Source organism: Cebus imitator, unplaced genomic scaffold (genome assembly GCF_001604975.1).
Source record: "Cebus imitator isolate Cc_AM_T3 unplaced genomic scaffold, Cebus_imitator-1.0 Scaffold7, whole genome shotgun sequence".
In the NCBI taxonomy this organism is placed as follows: domain Eukaryota; kingdom Metazoa; phylum Chordata; class Mammalia; order Primates; family Cebidae; genus Cebus; species Cebus imitator.
In genome coordinates, this window is record NW_016107322.1 from 3,597,733 (window position 1) to 3,619,450 (window position 21,718).

The window sequence follows — 21,718 nt, forward strand, 5'->3', positions numbered from 1 at the left end:
TTTTTTTTTCAGAAAAAAAAGAATTTTTATTGTAATGGGAATCTATTCGAGGGTTTTATAAAGATGTAAAGGTGAAGATGTGATGTGATCTGTGTTCTAATAGGATTACCTTGATTCACTTATGGAGAATGGATTACTGGGACCTCAGTACAGGGATACTGGGACATTGAGGGGATGGGAGAGGAGGGGATTACTCATTACTGGGATACTGAAAAAAAATTCAAGTCTTCTAGCAACTTTAAAATATATAATGTTTTGTTGTTAACTATAGTCATCCTACTCTACTGTCTAAAGAAAACTAATAATTTTAAGATAATATGCTTATTTGAATGTATTTTAAGATATACTATTTATAGAAGTAAAAAAATATTGATTTAAAGATATAAAGTTTTTGGAAGATTTTATTCACAGGGGTTTTATCAATTTGGTGTTCAAATTGGATAATGTTCCTATGTTTTCTTTATCAAACTTATTTATATTATGATTTAAGTTAGTTAATATCATGAGCAAAAAATGAGAAAAATGAAGCAATACAATAAATATGTCTAGAAAAATCAGAAGTGAAGATATATATAAATAATTGAAATGATGACTACCATAGATAAAATTACATCAATGCAATGTAATTGCTGAAGTAAAGCAAATGGAAAAAAAAATTGTAAGACAAAAATTATTACTATTCAATCATATCTGAAGAAAAATGTTTTCCTGAATCAATGAAACAAATATTTCCTCAGAATTTCTGTTTATGTTTTCCTTTTATTTTCATTGTTTTTGATTATATAAATTAATATTAATTCCCTCAGAATATAAATGTGCCTTGTGGTTGTAAAACTTTGAAATAGACTTTTGAATCAATAATGTTTTTAATGTTTTATCTACCTATTATTGCAATACAAAGATTAGGAGAGATTGTTTTAGGTTAAAATAGGAGAAAGGAGTAAAATTTAATTGAGATAAGAGAGAGTTTTACTAATAGCACTGCACATGTGGCTGAAAATATGTAGATGATTAGGACTTGGAATTTTTGTTTATCTCGAGATAAAAAATATTTATTTTCTAATCCATCTTCTGTAGTTTTTATTTTTAACATTGATAATTTGCGTACAAAGTTTAACAGGCAAGGCCCTGTGCCCCTGACATCAAGTATGCATCAGCAAAAGATACATCACGTAGCAACATAAATTGTTTTACAACTGAAAATTATGTGTAACATAATTAATCACATGTTTTCATTTTTATTTGTTGGGAGAAACAAATTATGTGTAACACCTCCATAACCTACTGAATAATAATCATAATAATGTGGGTTGGGGTCTTTTCATACATTATTCTATTTTATCCTGACAACAATCAACTGAGAGAGTCAAAACCAGTAATTTGCAAATGAGCAAACAGAAGATCAGAAGAATCAGGAAAATAGATGAAATCAGCTGACTAGTGATGAAATGAGGGAGGAACTCTTAGGAATGGTACTTTATAAAATGGGAAACAAAGTTCCAGAAAAGTTAAATAACTTTTCAGATGCCACAGTTGCCAAATGGTAGAGCCAGGATAGAAATCCTTATAACCTGAGCCTGGATCTCATTGTATCGGGCATTACTCTGTGCTTTCTCCCACTGTAAACCTCTTGTTTCAAGTTAGATTCCAAGGCCACAGTATTTCAGACTTGTTTGAGTTCTATTAATGCGGTTATCAATGACTCAGAATGTTAATCAGAACAAGTTGTTCCCTCTTGCACTTTCATTATGCTATCTTCTTAATTAATGTCGGTCTCATTTTAAGAATAGTGACTAGTTAGGCAGCCTCAAATGACCCTTAGTAATACAACAAGAGCCACATGAAGATGGGACAAGAGTTAATATCTTCTATCTTGTTCACTTGCTTTGAGATTAGTATTAATGAAGCAGAGTCATGAATTTAAATTCCCTTTGAGTCACACAGAGTTTTTTTAGATTTGATAACTACCTACTGCTTTCTTAGATTATGGGTAGTCATTTTCTCTGACAAATAAGTAATGCAGGTCACCAGGGAGGCCAGGTGAAAGCATGTACATAAGTCTGCATCATCATAAGTACCCTTGCAAAAGAACCCAAAGTCCATCCATTTAGAACATCCAGTCATTTCGTCTTTACTTACAAACTAAACTTGCTGGTTCTGGTAGAATTTGATGCTGGTTTAAATAAAGAACATCTTCATAAATGCCTTCAAATATTGGTGCATTTACAGTCCACATGACATCATCTCACTAAACCATCGGCTGGGTAGATTATAGAAAGGCTACTGAAATCTCCTGGAGTCTATGTTGTAAGAGAGTCTTTACCAACTTAGAGCACCACCTAAGAGAAGTGACCAAGATGTTTAAAAACGCATACCTAAATGAGACTAAGAGGTTTCCCAGGATGAGAGAATTCAGACACTAAAACCGGCATAATACTATGCAAACTGGGATAGTTGGCCATTGTATTATTAGAACAGATATTTGAAAGAATTGGAGAAATTTGATGTGATATTATTTTTGGAAAACTAATTGTGGCTGTATACATTTGCTAATGCTGCCATGACAAAATGTCACAGACTGGTTGGCCTAAGTTTATTTTCTCATGTTTGGGAGGCTAGAATTCTGAGATCAAGGTGTCAAAACAGGGGTGTCCAATCTTTTGGCTTTCCTGGGCCACACGGGAAAAAGAATTGTCATAGGCCGCACATAAGATACATTAGCACTAGCGATAACTGATGAGCTAAAAAAAAAATGCATAAAAATCTTATAATGTTTTAAGAAAGTTTATAAATTTGTGTTGGGCATCATTCAAAGTCATCTTGGTGGGCACGTGGCCTGAGGCTGTGAGTGGGACAAGCTTGGTGTCAAAAGGTTTGGTTCTTTCTAAGGGCTCTCTCCTCTGCTTTCAGATGCACAGCTTCTCACTGTGTTGTCACATGGCCGTCTTTCATGTGTTCACTGTATTCCCGTGTGTCCAAATTTCCTTTTACAAGGGCATCAGAATACTTTGACTTAATCACTACTTTAAAAACCTCATCTCTAAGTACAGTCACATTCTGAGGTACTGAGGTTGAGGGCTTCAGCATATAAAATTTGGGGGACATAATTCAGGCCGTAATTGAAATTTTCAATAGATTCCCATTGAAACTAGATTCCCATTTTTTATAGGTTTAAAATATTTTTCTTTAGTCCTCAAAAACCGGAATTGACTATGAGAGAAAATTGCCATGATGCATTTGTATCTCAGAACTATCCTATTGACTATGATGCCCAGTTAGATAGTAAACAAATTTTAATCACCAGTGAGCTGACAATCTTTCACAGAGAAAAGTTTGGCTTGATTATTAATGCTATCATTTCCTAAGATTTGGTGAATCCTGAATATACCACATTTGATATTAAAATTAATATATATGCATTTGTTTATGAATATATGTATTTGTATACATATATGTGTAGGTTCCAATCATATAGGAACTTCCAACTTTAAGGGCCATGGACATATAAAAGCATTATACACAAATAAATCTTAACATATGATTAAATCTTTGCATATGATATATACAATTTGAGCATTCCAAATCCAATAATCCAAAATCTGAAACTTTTTGACTGGGAATATAACCATCAAATGAAATGTTCACTGGAGCATTTCCAGTTTCAGATTTTCAGATTTTGGATGCTCAATCAATAAGTATCATGCAAATATTCCAAAATCCAAAACAAATCTGAAATATGAAAGAGTTCTGTTTTCAAGCATTTTGGCTAAGGAATATTCCACCTGTATATCTGTGAAAGTCTGGAGGGCATTGAAAGGGGAAAATGGAAAGTTTACAGTAGAGAAGTGGAGAAACATGGTCAAAACTATCTTAATCAAATAGTTAAGTTAATCTCACCATTAATTTTATGTTGATGAATCAAATTAATCTCACCATTAATTTTATGTTGACATTGTGTGTTCCCTGATACAATGTGAGAAGGTTGCTTCACCTCTGACATGTTCTTTTTGAGAAGATAAAACCTCAATCTAACCATGAGGAAAACATCAGACAAATCCAGTCAGATGACAAGGAAACAAGGGAAGACTGAGAAACTCTCACAGACCAGAGGAGACTGGAAAGACATGACAACTAAATGCCATTTGGTACTCTGTGTCAGGTTCTGAAAAAGATGATGTTTGTGGAAAAACTGGTGAAATCCAGTCAAAGTCTGGAGTTCACATGTAATCCACCACTGTTGAAATCTGAGTTTTGATGAATACAACAGGGTACTTCAAGGTGATAACAAAGGGTGAAATTGGAAGACGGATACAACAGAACTTTCTGTATTACTCTATTTCTGTAAGTATAAATTAATTCCAAAATAAAAAGTTGTCTTAAACAATCTGATACCCTAAAGGCTGGAATAGAGAAGGATTAAAATTAAAGCAAGGAACAAACAGCATAACCAAGATGGAAGATAATCAAATTGGGTAGGGATGGTGTAGATGGAGAGAGGAAAACAACTCATTTGAGATATAAGTACTAAAAAGGAAACATCCTTTAAAAAATTAATTTCCAAAGGCTGCATTAATGTTTCCAATTACCGCATCATGTAGTCAAGGTATACTGACTTTACTCTGAGATAAAATATCATTAGCCTTTCCATAATAAAGATTAAGAGATTTCAACATCTTGTATACAAACAGCTTCATTTACAGGCCCAAGGTAGGATTAGTTTATTCTTTTATGAGTTCTGTTCCTCACGGATGACTTTACAGATTTAAATGATCATTATTTACTTTTGCCACTCCAACACCCTTCCCTATTGGAATTGAGGAACCCTTCCTAATTATGGGTGATAACCACATTTTCAAACATGAGATTGGAATCTAAATCTATTTCTACATCTGAAAATGGGCATATAACTTGGATCTCAGCTAAATGGTCTAAAACATTACTAGAGTAAGAGTGATTAATTCAGGAAGGAATTAATGAGCAACATATAGTATATAATCTTCAGTCAGACTCATCAGTAAGTGAAAATAAACTTTACATTTACTCGAGATTTGCACTTGGATAAATGCCATCCTGGAGCTCCTAGAAAGCAAGTGCCATGAATAAAGCCAGCCTGGAAGAGAAAAGATCTAAGTCCAGCTATGAATGTATCACTTGAGTTTCTTAATAAGACCCTGTATGACCTGACATGACTTACTTTTCTACTCCTTTCCTGTTCAAGCCAGTTTCAGTTAAATGTCCATGTTTGTTACTTGCAACCAAAAGCCCTAAAGGAGAAATGATATCTTATAATAATGAACTCTATCATTTTTATGAACTTTCTATCTATAAATCTGATGGCCTTTGATGACTTCTAATCGTTATTTCAAGTCACAGGAAAAATGCAGAACAGCCTAGAGCTTAGTGAAAATTCTGAAAGGTATGATTGGAGACCTCACTCTAATTCATATCCAGCCACTGGGAGTGAATCACAATTGGGATAACACAGTAATTCTCAAACATAAGAGTACTTCATAATGTTCTGAGGAGCTTGTTAATCATCTGCAGGCTCCACTGCCAGTTTCTAACTCAGTAATGTTGGTTTGGAACCTGAAAATATGGATTTCTAACAAGTTCTCATAGATGACACTTCAGGAGCCACTGGCCAAGGTATATCATATTAAACTTTTCCTCTTATTACCCTGCAAGTCAGATACGGGCTTTTCAGAAACACTTTTTGCTGTTTTAGGAAAGACATAGGGTAATAGAGTTTCCCTTTTCTGCTCTTTTTTATTCTAATGTTAAACATTGTAATGGGAGAGTGTGGTATTTAGAGTTAGCACAGACTTATTGGAATTAAAAAAAGAGAGAGAGAGAGAATTGTAAAGTGCCCACTCACTGCACTAACCAGCCCTGAGATTGACTTCTTTCTTGATATAACAAGCAAATCAAAGCTTTATTATTATGTGACCATTAGTCAAGTACTTTGCTATTTTACTGTCCCTAGAGATGCTTATAAATGGTTTAATTGACATAGAAAGCATTTTTCTTGTAAGTTATTTTAATGCAGCAATTTTTTTTTTGTTTTTGTTTTTTGTTTTTTGAGGCTGAGTCTAGCTCTGTCGCCCAGGCTGGAGTGCAGTGGCATGATCTCAGCTCACTGCAACCTCCGCCTTCTGGGTTCAAGCGATTCTCCTGCCTCAGCCTCCCAAGCAGCCGGGGTTACAGGCACCTGCCACCACACTCAGCTCATTTTTGTATTTTTAATAGAGATGGGTTTTCCCTGCATTGGCCAGGCTGGTCTCGAATTCCTGACCTCGTGATACACCTGCCTCAGCCTCCCAAAGTGCTGTGATTACAAGTGTGAGCCACCGTGCCTGGGCAGCAATGTTTTTCTGTAGGTTCATAAACCTACAGCACAGAGCTGTGGTGACATAAATATATAGAAATCCACCTATCTACATGGATATATACGACATATATATAGATATATGAAGAGTTTCTTAAACCCAGAGATGCTCAATAAATGTTTGCTGATTTTGACAGTAGTTTCACTTTAGCGTAAAATACTTTGTTTCAAGCACAAAAAGGTTTTCATGTATTTTTTATTTCTCTTGCTGAACAGATTGCAAAAAAATACCCACAAAGCTTGTCTCTGTTTAATATTATAGTTCACTTTCTGTTTAAAGAAATATTTCTCTTGCACAATAATTGAAATATATTTTTCTACCACAAATCTAAAAATAGTTCAATAAGAGAAAAAATCTGGGGTTGCAATTTGAAGTCATAAAATAATGCATGCTGAAAATATAGAGTAAATGTGTCTTTTCTTGTCAAGAAATATTTATGAATCCCACTTAGAAGGACATCATTTCTCAGGATATTCTAAAGCCCTAATTCAGCTGTTTAATACAGAAGAATACTAAGAAATATGATTCAGATAAAATCATTTTATGGCATATAATTTTTTTCATATATAATTTCTTAATGCTGTTAGAATGTTCCTATAATTCAGACTCGCAAATATTATGTCAAATACTTCTTTGGCTCTTGGAACACAATAAAATACAGTTCTCATTAATACTTAACTTACCATATTCGGCGTCACCCAGCAATTAATGTAGCGTTTCTTTATTTCTGTCAATAAAATTAAATCTTACATTTAATAAATGTAGATAAGGACATAATGTTATGTGAGAAAATAAAATCTGTACAAAGTCCAAAAGTGATCTTGTTAAAGAAAAAATAAAGTTCAAAGTGCTACAAGCTTTAAGCCAAAGTAATTGCTCCCTTGTTTGTACTACGTGGGCTTTGTCTTGAAATTATAGCACATGTTAGTCGGGACTAATGAAGCAAGCTAAAAGGGCAGTTTTCAGCCAAACAACCTATTATCATCTATTCAAAATTAACAGAGAATAATCAGCATTCTTTTTGAAATCTCCTTTTATTTCTCTCTCTTTTTGAAATGACTGGGAGGAAAATAATATTTTAAATCAAAGGAAAAAAATTTTTTGAGACAAAGTCTTGCTCTGTCATCCAGGCTGGAGTGCAGTGGCACTGTCATGGCTCACTGTAGCCTCGGCTACCTGGGTTCGAGTGATTCAAACCCAAATTTATGAAAGTCCCACCTGACTCCTGGGGATCTGGGACTACAGGACCATGCTGCCACATCAGATTAATTTTTGTATTTTTAGTAGAGATGGAGTTTCACCATGTTGCCCAGGCTGGTCTCAAATGTGTGAACTCAAGCGATCCTCCCGCCTCGGCCTCCCAAAGTGTGAGCCACGATTGCATGACTTCTTTTTTGCTTCTTTATGTTTCATAACATCTAACATTGTAAAGATAGACTTTTGTTAACTCAATCTTTATATCAATTTTAAAAGTTGATAGAGTAGGAACCCATTCCGATATGGAGTAATTTGGGATTGACTTTAATACATGACTGAAGTCAAATAAAAAATCTAATCTCTCTATTGGATTGATACATTATTGCATAATAATTTACTGCCTGTATTGGAAAAAGAAAAACAATGTGTTTAGGTCCCCTCTCTCCTAGAAATAATGTTACAATTATAAGTGTCAGTATGATGGAAAATACTGAAGTGGAAGCTGTCTATATTATCGACTCACATCTTCCTAAACCACACAGCTGTATAGTCTCATCTAACTCAAATGAAGTAAATTTCTTTGAGGAGGCTGCTAAATTCATCATGAACGAATTATCTGAGATTGAGCTCTTTTACCTCTGTCTGAGCTCCACGACCATTGCCCTCTACACGGAAAATAAAGACAGTTTTGTGTAGCCTGAGTCAGACTAGGATAATCTGACTCCCTCTTCCATGGAGTAAATAATTGGAAGGGAAAAAAATAATTGGAAGGGAGATCTTAAGAGTACCAGAACCCAATAAAATCTTTTGTTTGTTCTGATCTTCTCAACTTTGGCTATTTAGCTCTTACTAGCTTTTTTAAAGAACTCCCTTTGTTGAACTTAACAGCCAGCTTCTACTTCATATACTGTATTCATATACAAAAATAGCAAAATTTAGACTGGGCATGGGGGCTCACACCTGTAATCCCAGCATATTGGGAGGCCAAGGTGGGTGGATCACCTGAGGTCAGGAGTTCGAGACCAGCCTGACCAAGATAATGAACCCCATCTCTATTAAAAAAACAAAATTAGCTGGGTATGGTAGCACATGCCTGTAATCCCAGCTACTTGGGAGGCTGAGACAGGAAAGTTGCTTGAACCCAGGCGGCAGAGGTTGCAATGAGCGAATACTGCACCATTCCACTTCAGCCTGAGCAATAAAAGCGAAACTTCATCTCAGAAAAAAAAAGGAAAAATTTATATCTTTTTTTTTAATATCTCTGCCTACTTACCTATGTATCTATGTATGTCTCTGACTATTAGGTGTGTGGAAATACACATACACATATAGATGGATATGTGTCATATGGATATATGAATACCCACATACAGATATATATAAAACATATATGGATATGTATGCAACTTTATATTGTAAAAAGGATGAAAATATAGTGAAGAACTGACCGTTTGAAAGTAAAAAGTCCATGACCACATCAAATAACTTGATGATCAGTAGCTTCTGGTCTTTGTTTACTACCATCTCTCTATTTAATACCATCTGCAATCAATCACATACCAATGAAACTGACCAAGACAGGACAAACCGTTGGTGGCAAAGTAGTTGAAAAAGTTAAGATCAAGTAGATAGTAAATTATATCAATAAAGTGAATTTTCCTGTTCATTTAATAAGAAAAACTGCATTAACAAAGAGACTATAACAATTTATTTTTAAAAAATCTTCTTACTTAATGATTCATTACAGTATACAGGCAAAAACGTAAAAGAGAAAAATTAGAAATTGATAGTCTTAGGATGCGAATGGGTGATATAATCAGTTGCACAACCAAATTTATTTTCTTTTTTAGAAAAAATAACTTACAGGTCCAATTCCCTAGAGCTGCTATAAGAATTCTTAAATATAGATTTTATTCAAAATATTTATGTGAAGAATAACAGATAACCTTGTGAATGATTAAAACAACACACATCTACTTATAATGGGTAAAATAAAAAGAAAGGTAGTAAAATAAAACATTATAGGATTGTTCTAAGAAAGGGCAAAGCTGGACCTGTTGCCTGCTCATTCATATATTATGAGGTTCTGTTTTGATCTATCTAGCATGTTTTTCATGATTGTAATCAATACAGCTGACTGAGCTTGGTCATGGTTATGAATATAACCTACAGATTTCGTGAATATAACCTGCAGATTTCATTAATAAATGTAAGGAAACATTTCAGGTTTCTAATAACCAAATGCACATTTTATAAAATAACATTCTGCTAACTAAATTTTAAAATAAACTGTAAGGTTTGGTCAATGACTTCCCTTGTTTTTTATACAGATACTTATTAAAACGCAAAGAGAAACTTGTAGTTGGATAAATCCACCCCAGCATAAAGAGCTTCTGATTTTTATGCTGCACAGAAACTCAGCTTTAGATAAGGGTGCTTTGTTATTGCATTTAACTCATTTATTACCTCTCTCCCTTGGGATTTCAAACATTGAGCTAGGATCGTAGCTTGAACAGATTTCTTATCCTAGTCCTTTAAAGTGATTCTAATAGAATTTATTTGGATACAAACAATAACATCCGTCTTGTAGTAGTTATCACTGTAATCACATGTCTTGTTAAATGAATTTTATCAATCTTATGTGCTATTATTGTGCCTTCTTATTGGAATGACTACCTATGGTTCACATTTTCTAACAAGATCATTGATACATTAAATAATTATACTGCAGTTTTTCTTATAGCCCTAACTCCAAATATTTCCTTTCACTGATCTTAGTATCTATGCAATTCCTTTTTTCTTTTCCCACTGATTTGCTATACTTAAATTTTTAATGTATTATTTCTATTGCATCTCTGGACATATATTTCCTTTCTAATTCTGCTCTCTTTCATAGCTTCATTTTTTGCTTTCTTTGGACTTGTGCCATTCATTTAGATTTATCAAGTACTTTATTTATTGTAGTGGTTTCTAAAATTATTTTGAGCTAGTTATTTGAATATCATAAAGCTAATACAAACTTAGTCAACTAAATGAATATGTATATATTATACATAAATATATATATATATGTATATATATATAATTCTTTTAGCTTTAAATTCTTACCCTTACTGTGTATTCTGTACTTTCAGAAACATCACTCAAATAATTGGCTCCCTGAGTTAAGCCCCACATGCTAAAAGGGATAAGTTCATTTTTAGAACACATGTTTATTTAATTGCACATTAGTTTTGTTAAGGTATGAAATACACATTACGAGACTTATTTATTACTTCTACCTCCAGCCACTTTTCTCATAGAAAAAAAACATTTTTTTGGTAATATGAAAATAAAATCACAGGTAGTCATTCATAAAGGGGTATGTTTTTCTGATGTAACAATTATCTCTTAATGTTTACATAATATAAATTTTCCATCTTGATTTTCTTATTTCTTTGTGTAATGAGATCTTCTTTTAAAGCAACTTCTGACTGAAGCAATTTCATCTTGAGAAAAAAAAATTGATTATTCTGTCTCTCCCTAGGATTTTTATTTTAATTTCCATTTAGTCAGTTTACTTGAGCCAACTGTAACACAAAAAGGCAATGTCCACACTGTCTTGCTCTTCACCCTCACCTCATCAGGCCAACCAGTTAATGTTGATTCGTTGATTTCCTTCATGTTACTAGCTGTATAACATATTCCTGCATTTTCTTCCCCAACCTGTGCCCAAGTCTCAAAACCCTTTTTTAGTTTCTACCTGGCAGAGAAAGGCAGCAAAGGTCTACTGGAGCAGACAACTATTTGCATTGATTTTGTATATGGGCATGCAGAATTTTCACACTCCAGGTGATTTTTCCATCTCAGTGGCTGGCTAAAAAAGTCTTGATAAAGATTATTAAGTTTTCAAAGGATTATTTGTACGACTGTATAAGATAGTCTGTCTATCCCACATACTCATTCATTGAGGCATCCTTATTTCTGTACTGTTGGTTTGCCAGCTTGAGCAAACATTACGTAGCCCTGAAGAACCAGAAAAAAAGAAAACACCATATTATGCAGTTTGTTTTGTTTTTTTCAAAATCTGAAGATTGAGAAGACAACAATCCCTGCAGGAATTAAAATGATAAATAGTTACAGATTTAGACCATTAACTTTTATTTGGTTTTAAAAAGTTCTATATACTAAACACAACAGCTAAGATAACCAAGAGACGGGTGGCTAAGTATGGGAACAATAATGCATCTAACACAATAGCAACATATATACATGCTATTGATAACAAAAATTCATAGATATGAAATTATGAAGCTGCAAATAGGACATTCCTTTTGTTGTTGTTGCTACCAAAACCAGCCTACTTTCTTTTTGGAGACATCTTACAACCTTAATACAGTTCTATTGAAACCCCAAATTTCTGCCTTTGGCAAGAAAAAAATGAGTCCTATCTCTGCCGGTTCACTTTAGAGTTTGTTTCACTGTAGAAAATGGTGTTTCAGTGACATCTTTCATGTATCAACTATCATGAGTAATAGAGATGTAAGAAGTATTGAAAAAAATTATCCTAATTTTTACATGTCTTGTGATTTTTCTGTTTCTAGACAAATCTTTCTAGAGATATAAAAATCAGTTCCTTAGAAAAATCATCCCATAGATACTTTTTCCACTAAGTGAAAAATATCTTAATGGAAAAACTTCATCATATAAACTTAAAGTTTTTTGTATACTACATTTTGAGGCTCTCTTACATTGTTTTCTGAAATGTTGAATTTTCAGAATAAGATTATACGCCCTCTCTATCTCCTGTTCTTTCATATTTCCTTTCCTCTCTAATGGCAAAATAAAATGAGGTTTATCTATTGCTAACTGCAACAAAGGAAAGAAAACAACAAAGGAAAATAAAGAGTCTGTGCAACTCTATTGATATATACATGAAATCCATGGGTAGACCTTGCCAACATAATTTTGAAAAATAAATTGTAAAACTTTGAGATATTCTTATACTGCTTGTTTTATACACACTGACCATCATCCAGAGTATCAGAGGGGGAAATAAATCAGCATTTGCTTAGAATTCATTTATTTTCAGTTGGGGTAGGAGTTCTTTGTGTCATTTAGACCTAGATATACAGTATAATAGTATAGAAATTTGTAGTTCATAAATACTTTGTGCAATATTCTTGAAAGTTTGCAAGGATAGGGAGGCTCCTAAAAAGCAAACTAATTTGTTTTTCATATTAATAGGCAATAAGAGGAGGCCAAGTAAATGGAATGTAATAGTATGCAAAAAAAAAAAAAAAAAAACAGATGCGAAGCCCCAAAGAAAAGTTGGAAAGAATTGAGGGAAGTAGAGATTTCTTGCTGTGAAAGTCTTGGTAACACCTTCATTAAAAGAGAACAAAGTCTACTCTCCAAGTAATCCTAACTTGCTCCAATATTCATGACTCTACAGTATTCAAGACCCTAGTAAATTTGTTCACCTGAAAATGTATTAAAACACTAGGCTACCTTTCCTTTGTTTTAGACCAAAGTAAATAAGAATGTAAAAAACATATGGGACAATTTACCAAATTTAACAAAAGTTAACATATCTATTACTATTTCAACTTTCAAGGTAATTGAGAAAATTCAGACTCATTTTACTTATTGGAAACATGAAAAAGATAGAGCTGTTTTTAACTTAAATAAAGGTACAAGACTGTTTGCAGAGATTGGCTACAATAATAAGACAGTTATTTTTACGGCCAACAGAAACAGAGTGAATTACCTACTGCATATTTGTATTGTCTTTCCTGCAAGATTACAAAACAGTTTACAGGAGGATCCCCAAAATAACTTGGCTCCTTAATTATATTAACTCCCCACTAAAATCTATCATAATATGTGACTCTTGCACTGTATACTTTCTTCCTGATTTAAATCAAAATTTGAACAATTGTAGTGAATATTGTAACAATAGTTTATAAGAGGAGTGAGGCAATATAAACCAGTGGGAAACTATCTGATGATTTACTACAAAGGTTCTAAAATTGTGCCAATCATTTCAAAAGCTAAATATAAAATTTAATATTTGTATATCTTAAACAGAATATATTAATAATTTATTCAGGTAATCCTTTTATGACAAAAAAAATGTTGCCTGAAGGCCAAGGGCAATAAACTGAACCTCGGGAATATTCTAAAATTTAAGGTATTGGATTGTATAATTAAATTTAGATAAGGAACTATAAGCCAGAACTTTCTAAAGCCCAAAGCCTAAATTTAGGCATTCAAACACTTAAGGAGGAAGTGATCTCCTTCCTTTATGGCAAACATTTATTTACATCCAAAAGAATTCTATAATACACATGCCCTCTTCCTGCCTCCAAACTGTAATTGAAAAATAAAGGGAAACTGCTGGCAATGCAGCTGTAGTTAGGGTTGCATACATTAGCCAGGTGGACATAAGAGCCATGGCTTTCAACAGCCAGCTGCAATTCCTTTTTCCTCTGGCATTTATGTTAAAGCATGTGATTTTCTACTTTATATACATGCAAATTTTATTAGCACCAGAATGATTTCTCTTCCATTCAGAGGAAGTCATAACTTACAACTATGCCCGAGTCCTCCACATTTCATTTCACTTTTCTAAACTGAAAGTTATTACCAGAACATATTTTTGAAAACTAACAGGGTGCAACTTGCCCTGTGAAAGTAGAATTACATATGGTACCACCTGCAGGTATGATAGAGGGTAAATTAAAAGGCAGGGGACAAAGTATATACCCAAAGTACAATTACTCCTTTATTGCTAAATGAAATAAACGAAACACTCGGTGTGGGTAAATAAAACAATTTTTGTCCTTTGAAGCTGTTCTTCTATTGTGTTTTTGAAGTTGTGGCTCGTTTCTCAATTTGTAAATCAAATATAAGACTTATAAATGTATATAATAAAAAAGTTCTTAGAAACAATTGATGAAGCAGATTAAAAATAGGCAAAAATTTTTGTTGATTCTTTTTTTTTGTTTGAAAACCTGGATGCTTTCCTGGATTGCTCTCTTCTGTTTATGCACGAAAAATTAGTCTCCAGAGAGGCTTAAGGAGGCTAAGCCAGTAAAAGACATTACAGATAATGAATAAACAAGAGAAGTATCTTCTTCAGTATCGGCAATTGCACGTCAATTATATACCAACCTGAACTGGCTGATGTGTCACCATAATTGAAACAAAGAATTGCCTATTTTGCCAGTGTGATACTATAGTGGGAGAATGGAGGAAAAGCTATAGGACTGAGGCTAAATCATCCACTGATACCCTGAAGGGACCCTGTTTCTTGTCCAAAAAAGAGAGGATTGAAATAGGGAAGGTTGATTGTGCTTGTAAGCCTTCTAGATGTCTAAGGATCTAAAAACAAAAATAAGACCTCAAAATTTGTAATCCCTTTGAATATAGAAATCTGTAGAGTTTGAATAACTAACTATATATCCTACAATTTTGTAATTTTTATGTAAATATGGTTTCATCAACTTTTTGTGGAACTTTCAAAAGTTATCTTTCTCTTTTTCACCCATCTCTCTGTCTCCCCGTTTTCCTCTCTTTTGTCTTTCTTTTTCTATTCCGTCTTTAAAAACTAAAAGTTAAACTACACAAATACATTTTTTGACATACTTTCAGTTTATCTTGGGTCATCAACCATAATCTCCCATTTATTTTCATTCCACTAACTTCTTACATTAATTTATTTGTAGCATCCACAGGACAATATTATAAAATAATATCTTTATCATATCGTCATGCCCATAATACAAATCTTAGGTATCTGGTTCCAGCTCCTGATTGAGCCCTGTCTTTCTCTTTACACAGACACACACAATTTTCCCCCACTGATTGAATCTGTATATTTTAGGTTCAGGAATTCTACTTTATTTCTTCTCTTTTCATCTCTTCCCAGAAACATAAGACAAGACAATTTTTAAACTCTGGTATGTCATTTATTTTCTATTAAAATAATCAAAGGTGAACCACTCTATCTGCTATTTTCTTCTCAATATTGGATTTACTAAGACTTATTACTCTTAAAGAATGCAGTTTTGTTTTCAAATTGTAGCTCCATGTTAGGTAAGTAAGATCTTAGCTTTTTTAATGTGTGATTTTTTTCAGCGCTCTGCAAACCAACCTCTTCATGGAAACATTTTTTTTTTTAATGAAAGCCACTTGTACAACTGTTTTTCTTGCTTGCATTTCTACTTTTTATTTTTCATGGGCCATGTTCAAATTCTCAGTATCTTAAAAATATTTTTAATAAAGTTTTTCTGAATGTTGTAAAAGATTTATTTTATTTTAATAATGTTATTCTAATATTAAGTTCTTTCCTTATATATGCCCATTTACAAACACAATAGTTGCTTGATTGTGATTTACCTAACTAAATAAATTTTCTTCTAGGCATAATATAGCCTCCTCAAGTAAGAGACCTTTATTAGACAGATAGTATATAGCAATTCCAAGCATAAATTAGTAGTCTACATCACACTTTCTTGTATGTTGCAAAGATTTGTAGAAATAAACAGTTATAACTAATTGTAATTTACCATATTATGTTTTCATATTGCTAATATACACAATCTTAAATAATACATAAATGCAATTTTTAGTCTTCTTTCAAGCTTTTATTTCTCAAACAGCCAATTAACTGTCAGCATTCTGTGACCTTGAGAGTTAAGAGTTTGTCTCTTCTAAGAATGTGAAATATATTTTCTACGTGCAACCAATACTGTGCAGTGATCTTTGTTGTGCCTCTTCTTTCATTGCATGAAAATTTACAATCACATTGGCAAAGGTAAATTGAAGTCACATCATAATCATCAACAAATGAATACTATGATAAAATCAGTCTCACAAGATGAGAAAAACGTTCTTTTAAAAATTTAATATATAATGATCAAGGCAGTTTTTCTAATAACCAAAGACATAGAAAGAAACTCCTCCGTATTACAAGATATTGATTTCCCCTTCCCGAAAAGGGAAATGCATGGGGAGTTAGTTTTTCTTAATTCCTTGTTATTTATGCTGCAAGATTCAGACAGTATATTTATATATTTTTTAAAAATTCCTGCTTTGTTAAGATTGTTACTGAAACACCAGGGGGTTTTGCTCACCACACACATAGCCAATCACTGAGACAATGAGTATTATCAGGGAAGAAGGCTTTATGTAGGTGCTATAGTCAAAAAGAATGGAATATTAATCTGAAATCCATCTCTTTAAGTGACTAAAATTAAGGGTTTATAGAGCATGGAAGAAACGTAACTACATGTGGGAAAAAAGAAATTAGAGAAGTATGAGAAAGAGTTGGCCAATGAGTAGCAGGTGGTCTGTTTAGGCAATCATGATTGATGGGGGCTCTTGCATCTCATTGGCTAGATGCAGTGATCCGGTAAGTTTCAGTTCCTTGATACTGTCAGGAAACCTGATGGTTGATTTCCTTGAGAAAGGAATTCAGATATGACAAATATAACTTTTTCAAGCTCTAAGACAAGGAAGGTAAATTTCTATGTTCATTCAAAGAAAACCATAAACATCAGTTCTATGGGGAAATTGAGCCTATTTAAAAGTGAACTGTGTCAAATAAAAACTGTATATAATTAAAGTATACAACCTGTTGAATGCACAGCCAGTGAGGGAAATAGCAATAATATGTGATGGTTAATTTTAATGTCAACAGTGCCCAGATGTGTGATCAAATGTTATCCTAGATGTTTCTGTGTTTTTAGATGAGATTAATATTTACTCAGTGAACTTTGAGTAAAGCATTGGGTCCTTCATTATGTGGATAAGTATCATCCAATCAGTTGAAGGTGACTAAATAGAACAATAGATTGACCTCACATGAGTGAAAGGGAATTCTGCAGCAGATGTTCTTTGCCTTTGAACTGCAGCATGGACTCTCCTCTGGGTCTCCAGCCTCCCAGCCCACCCTGCAGAGTTTGCATTTGCCAGCCTCCACAATCAGGTGAGGCAATTCTTTCAAACAAATCTCTTTCTATGAACATACATATTCTATTGGTTCTGTTTATTTGCAGAACTCTGATTATTGCACAGTATAGATAAATAATTGAATAAGTTATTCAATAATAATTGAATAATAAGTTATACTATATTATCTATAGTATAGATAAATAATTGAATAACTTATTCAATTATTTATCTATACTATAGATAATATAGTATAACTTATTATTCAATTATATATAGATAAATAATTGAATAATAAGTTATTCAATTATTTATCTATATTATAATTAAAATATTATAGGTGCTGTCATAGGTAAAATATTGTAGGTGCTGTCATAGGAGTTTATTCAACAAACTGCTGAATGTCTACAAAAACAGAAAGAGAAAAGAAGTCTTATGTTCCTCTCAATACAGAAAGAAACAATGGACCCAGTGCAGTGGCTCTCACCTATAATCCCAGCACTTGGGAGGCTGAGGCAGGCAGATCACCTGAGGTCAGGAGTTCAAGACCAGCCTGGCCAACATGGTGAAATCATCTCTACTAAAAATACAAAAATTAGCTGGGCATGGTAGCGGGCACCTGTAATCCCAGCTACTCAGAAGGCTGAGGCAGGAGAATCACTTGAACCCAGGAGGCAGAGGTTGCAGTGAGCCAAGACTGTGCCTTTACACTCCAACCTGGGGGACAAGAGTGAGACTTTGTCTCAAAAAAAAAAAAAAAAAGACTAAATTCAATAATTTAGAATACAAATTATAAAGCTACTAAGAATAGAATAGAAGAAAATGGTATCCACAAAAAACCTACAGTTAAGGCTACATTTAATGGTGAAATACTGAACTCATTCTCATTAATGCTGAGAATATCTTCTCTGACAACTCATTTTCCATATTGTTCTAGAGGTTTAATCCAATGCAATGAGGCAAAAAAAGGTACATAATCCATAAATATAGGAGAGTGGCAAAATTATGTCTCTCTCAGAGAACATGATAATCTACATATAAAAAAATCTACCAAGAAACTACATAAGTAATGAATGATATTTAAATATCACAGAATGCAATATCAAAATATAAAAATCAATAGTATTATTATAAGCTACTAGTAAACTACAGATTTTTAAAAATTCATATATTATAGCATCAAACAACATTCCTAAAAGTATATTTAATTAGTTATGTGTAAGACCTTTACACTGAAAATTACAAAGGCTTTCTGAGCCAATTTTAGATTATCAAATGTAGAGATGCATCATGTTCATATAGAAGCCAATACTACTATACTGTTCGTTTTTCCTAGATTTATTTATATATTATAACAATTGCCATGAAAATACCAGCATAAGTTGAGAAATCAATTGTAAAATTTATATGAAAAACATCCTAGAATAAGAGCAAAAATTGTGAGAAAAAATTAACACATTTACAGCACTTTAATTATTAGACATATGCATTTGCTTTAAAGAAATAATAACCAAGACATGAGATGTTGACTTAAGAGTAGACATGTACACCTGTAATTTCTGCATTTTAGGAGGATGAGGCAGGTGGATCACTTGAGGCCATGAGTTTGAGACCAGCCTTGCCAACATGGGAAACCCTGTCTCTATTAAAAATACAAAAATTAGCTGGGCACGGTGTGCCTCTCAAGTCCCAGCTACTTGAAAGCCTGAGGCAGGAGAATCACTTGAACTCGGGAGGTGAAGGTTGTAATGAGCCGAGATCACACCACTGCACTCCAGCGTGGGCAACAGAACAAGACTCTGTATCAAAAGAAAAAAAATAACATGAGTAGACATTTAGATCACTGAAACAGATTAAAGAGTTCAGAAATAGATGCATCCTTATAAATTGATTTTTGTAAATGTATCAAATTAACCAGGGGAAAATTTATTGCAACAATCATGCTGGAGTAAATGAATATTCACATAGAAGAAAAATGAGCTTGACCTTGTACACACTATATACCTCACACCATATACATATACAAAACCACAATCAAAGACACATCATTAACTTAAACATAAATGCTAAACTATGAAGGTACTAGAAGAAAATAAATGAGGGTACCTTTACTATCAAAGAAACAAAACAAAGGATAAATAACAACAAAAGAAAAAATAATAAATTTTATTTCATGAAAATTACAATGATCCAATCATCATAAGATTTCCATTTTGGAAAACTAGCATGATCCAAATAAATAGATGCTCATAGTATTTTTGTCAGCTATATATCAGTCTACATGTGTTCTTCAACCAGGAATTTTATTTTGGGAAAAGCATCATGGGTCTGTTAGGGTTGAGATTCTCTTCTCTAGGTATTATGGAGACATTGTTAGAGCTAATGCTCAATCCCTTCTGTGGCTGTGAAATGCAAAATTTTGGCAGTCAAATGTTAATCCTAAGATTTTCTATTCTTAGTAACAGGCTCAGCCCTCACAAGTCTAGCTGCTACCCAGTGTCAGAAATTTCCTGAATGGAAACACTTTGTCCGACTACTTTGTAAAGACAGCAATAACTCCTCTGGAGTTCTACCTCTGTCTTTGATTAAAAGATATCCAGCAACCATTACTGAATTTCATCTATTTAAGAACCACTTGAGATTCTTGAATCCTCAAAGACCTAACACAGTTCTTGCATAATGTTCATTCAATATGACTAATTGACTAAACTGACTGAATCATAGACTAAAAGAATGAAGATTCCCCACCCTGAAGATACATGCCAAAAGTAAGCTTTATCATGCCTTCCCAAATATGTCACTTTGTAACTTACCAAAGAATGCTTGAGCTCCCTAACTCCTCAATTACTATTTTTTTCATTCATGCACAAGATTCCAACGGCCCCTTCCAGATGGTGTCTGAGTTAACTAAATGACAAAATAAGTGTGCAGAACACCTTAATCTCAAGTTTCCTTATACGTTAATATAAGACTATTATAAATTATGGGGTTTTTTTTATTTCTGATTAGTGGACAAATAGGGAAATTGTAGCACCAACCATACTTCCACTAACCTCCTGGCCTTGGTCTCAGTGTAGTATACACACAGTCTGGATAAGGATCTCTCTTACTGAAGGGTCTAACAGTGTAAGGAGAGGGTGGTCACTTTTCTAGAATTAAACTAAAAAGTTTCTGGGCTCCCAAACTAAGTTGGTTATTCGAAAATTATCTAAGTGCTCCGGCCACAAAATGTTAAACAACAAAAACAGATTATATCAATTATGTGCCCAAATATTGATAAAGATTCAGCCATTTTTGGTGGTTTTTAGAAATCGTCACCTGCTTCTTATCAACAAATATCCACCGGAAGTAGAAGGCTTAAATGTGTTGCCTTCTTGCTGAAATCAAGGACTTCTCATTAGAAGTGGGAGCCCATTTCTTATTAGACCAACTGCTTTATCTTGCTCGCTGAAACAAACTTTTTTGCTACAGGATTTTAAATCTCTTGCAATATTAATAACTAGCATAAGATAGTTACTTTAGGTTACAAATCAAAACATTATGCATTGCTTTGCATTCCTAAACTTCCTGGAAAGATAGTCACACAAAGTAAATTAAGGGATCTCCTGTACATAGCATACTATCTAAGGTTTTTAATGACAAGCACCCATTTGAAATTAAGTGATTTACCCATTACAACGTAAGAAGTTGCTTTTCCATTATAAAGAGGTTTAGCACAACTTCATTTCTCCCAAGGAAGTTGGGGTAGGTGAGAAAGGTACATGTCTCCAATACTCTTTCTGGCCTAATTAAATATGAAAGCCTCAAATATTTTAGGGCTGACACCATTCACATACTCTCTTTAATTTTTTGTGTCTAACTCTGTATGAAAATTACTACTGTGGTAATAACAGACCACATATGTTAAGACATTCAGTAAACACTATGCTCAGCAAATTACGTGTAATTATTTCAATTCTTTCAACAATCTACCAAATAGTTACAGTTACTGTGCATTTCACAATGAGGAAATTGAGGCTTACATGAAACAAGTGCTTTGCTTAAGGTCAAATAGTAAGGGGCAAAGAACAAATTCAAATGCCTGTCTGTCCGATAACAGAGCCCACTTCCTAAACCTGTTGCTATATTGCCTAAATATTATGGAATTCACTATAGAAAATTTTAATTTGGGTATTAACTGCTGAATTCAGGCTCTCTCT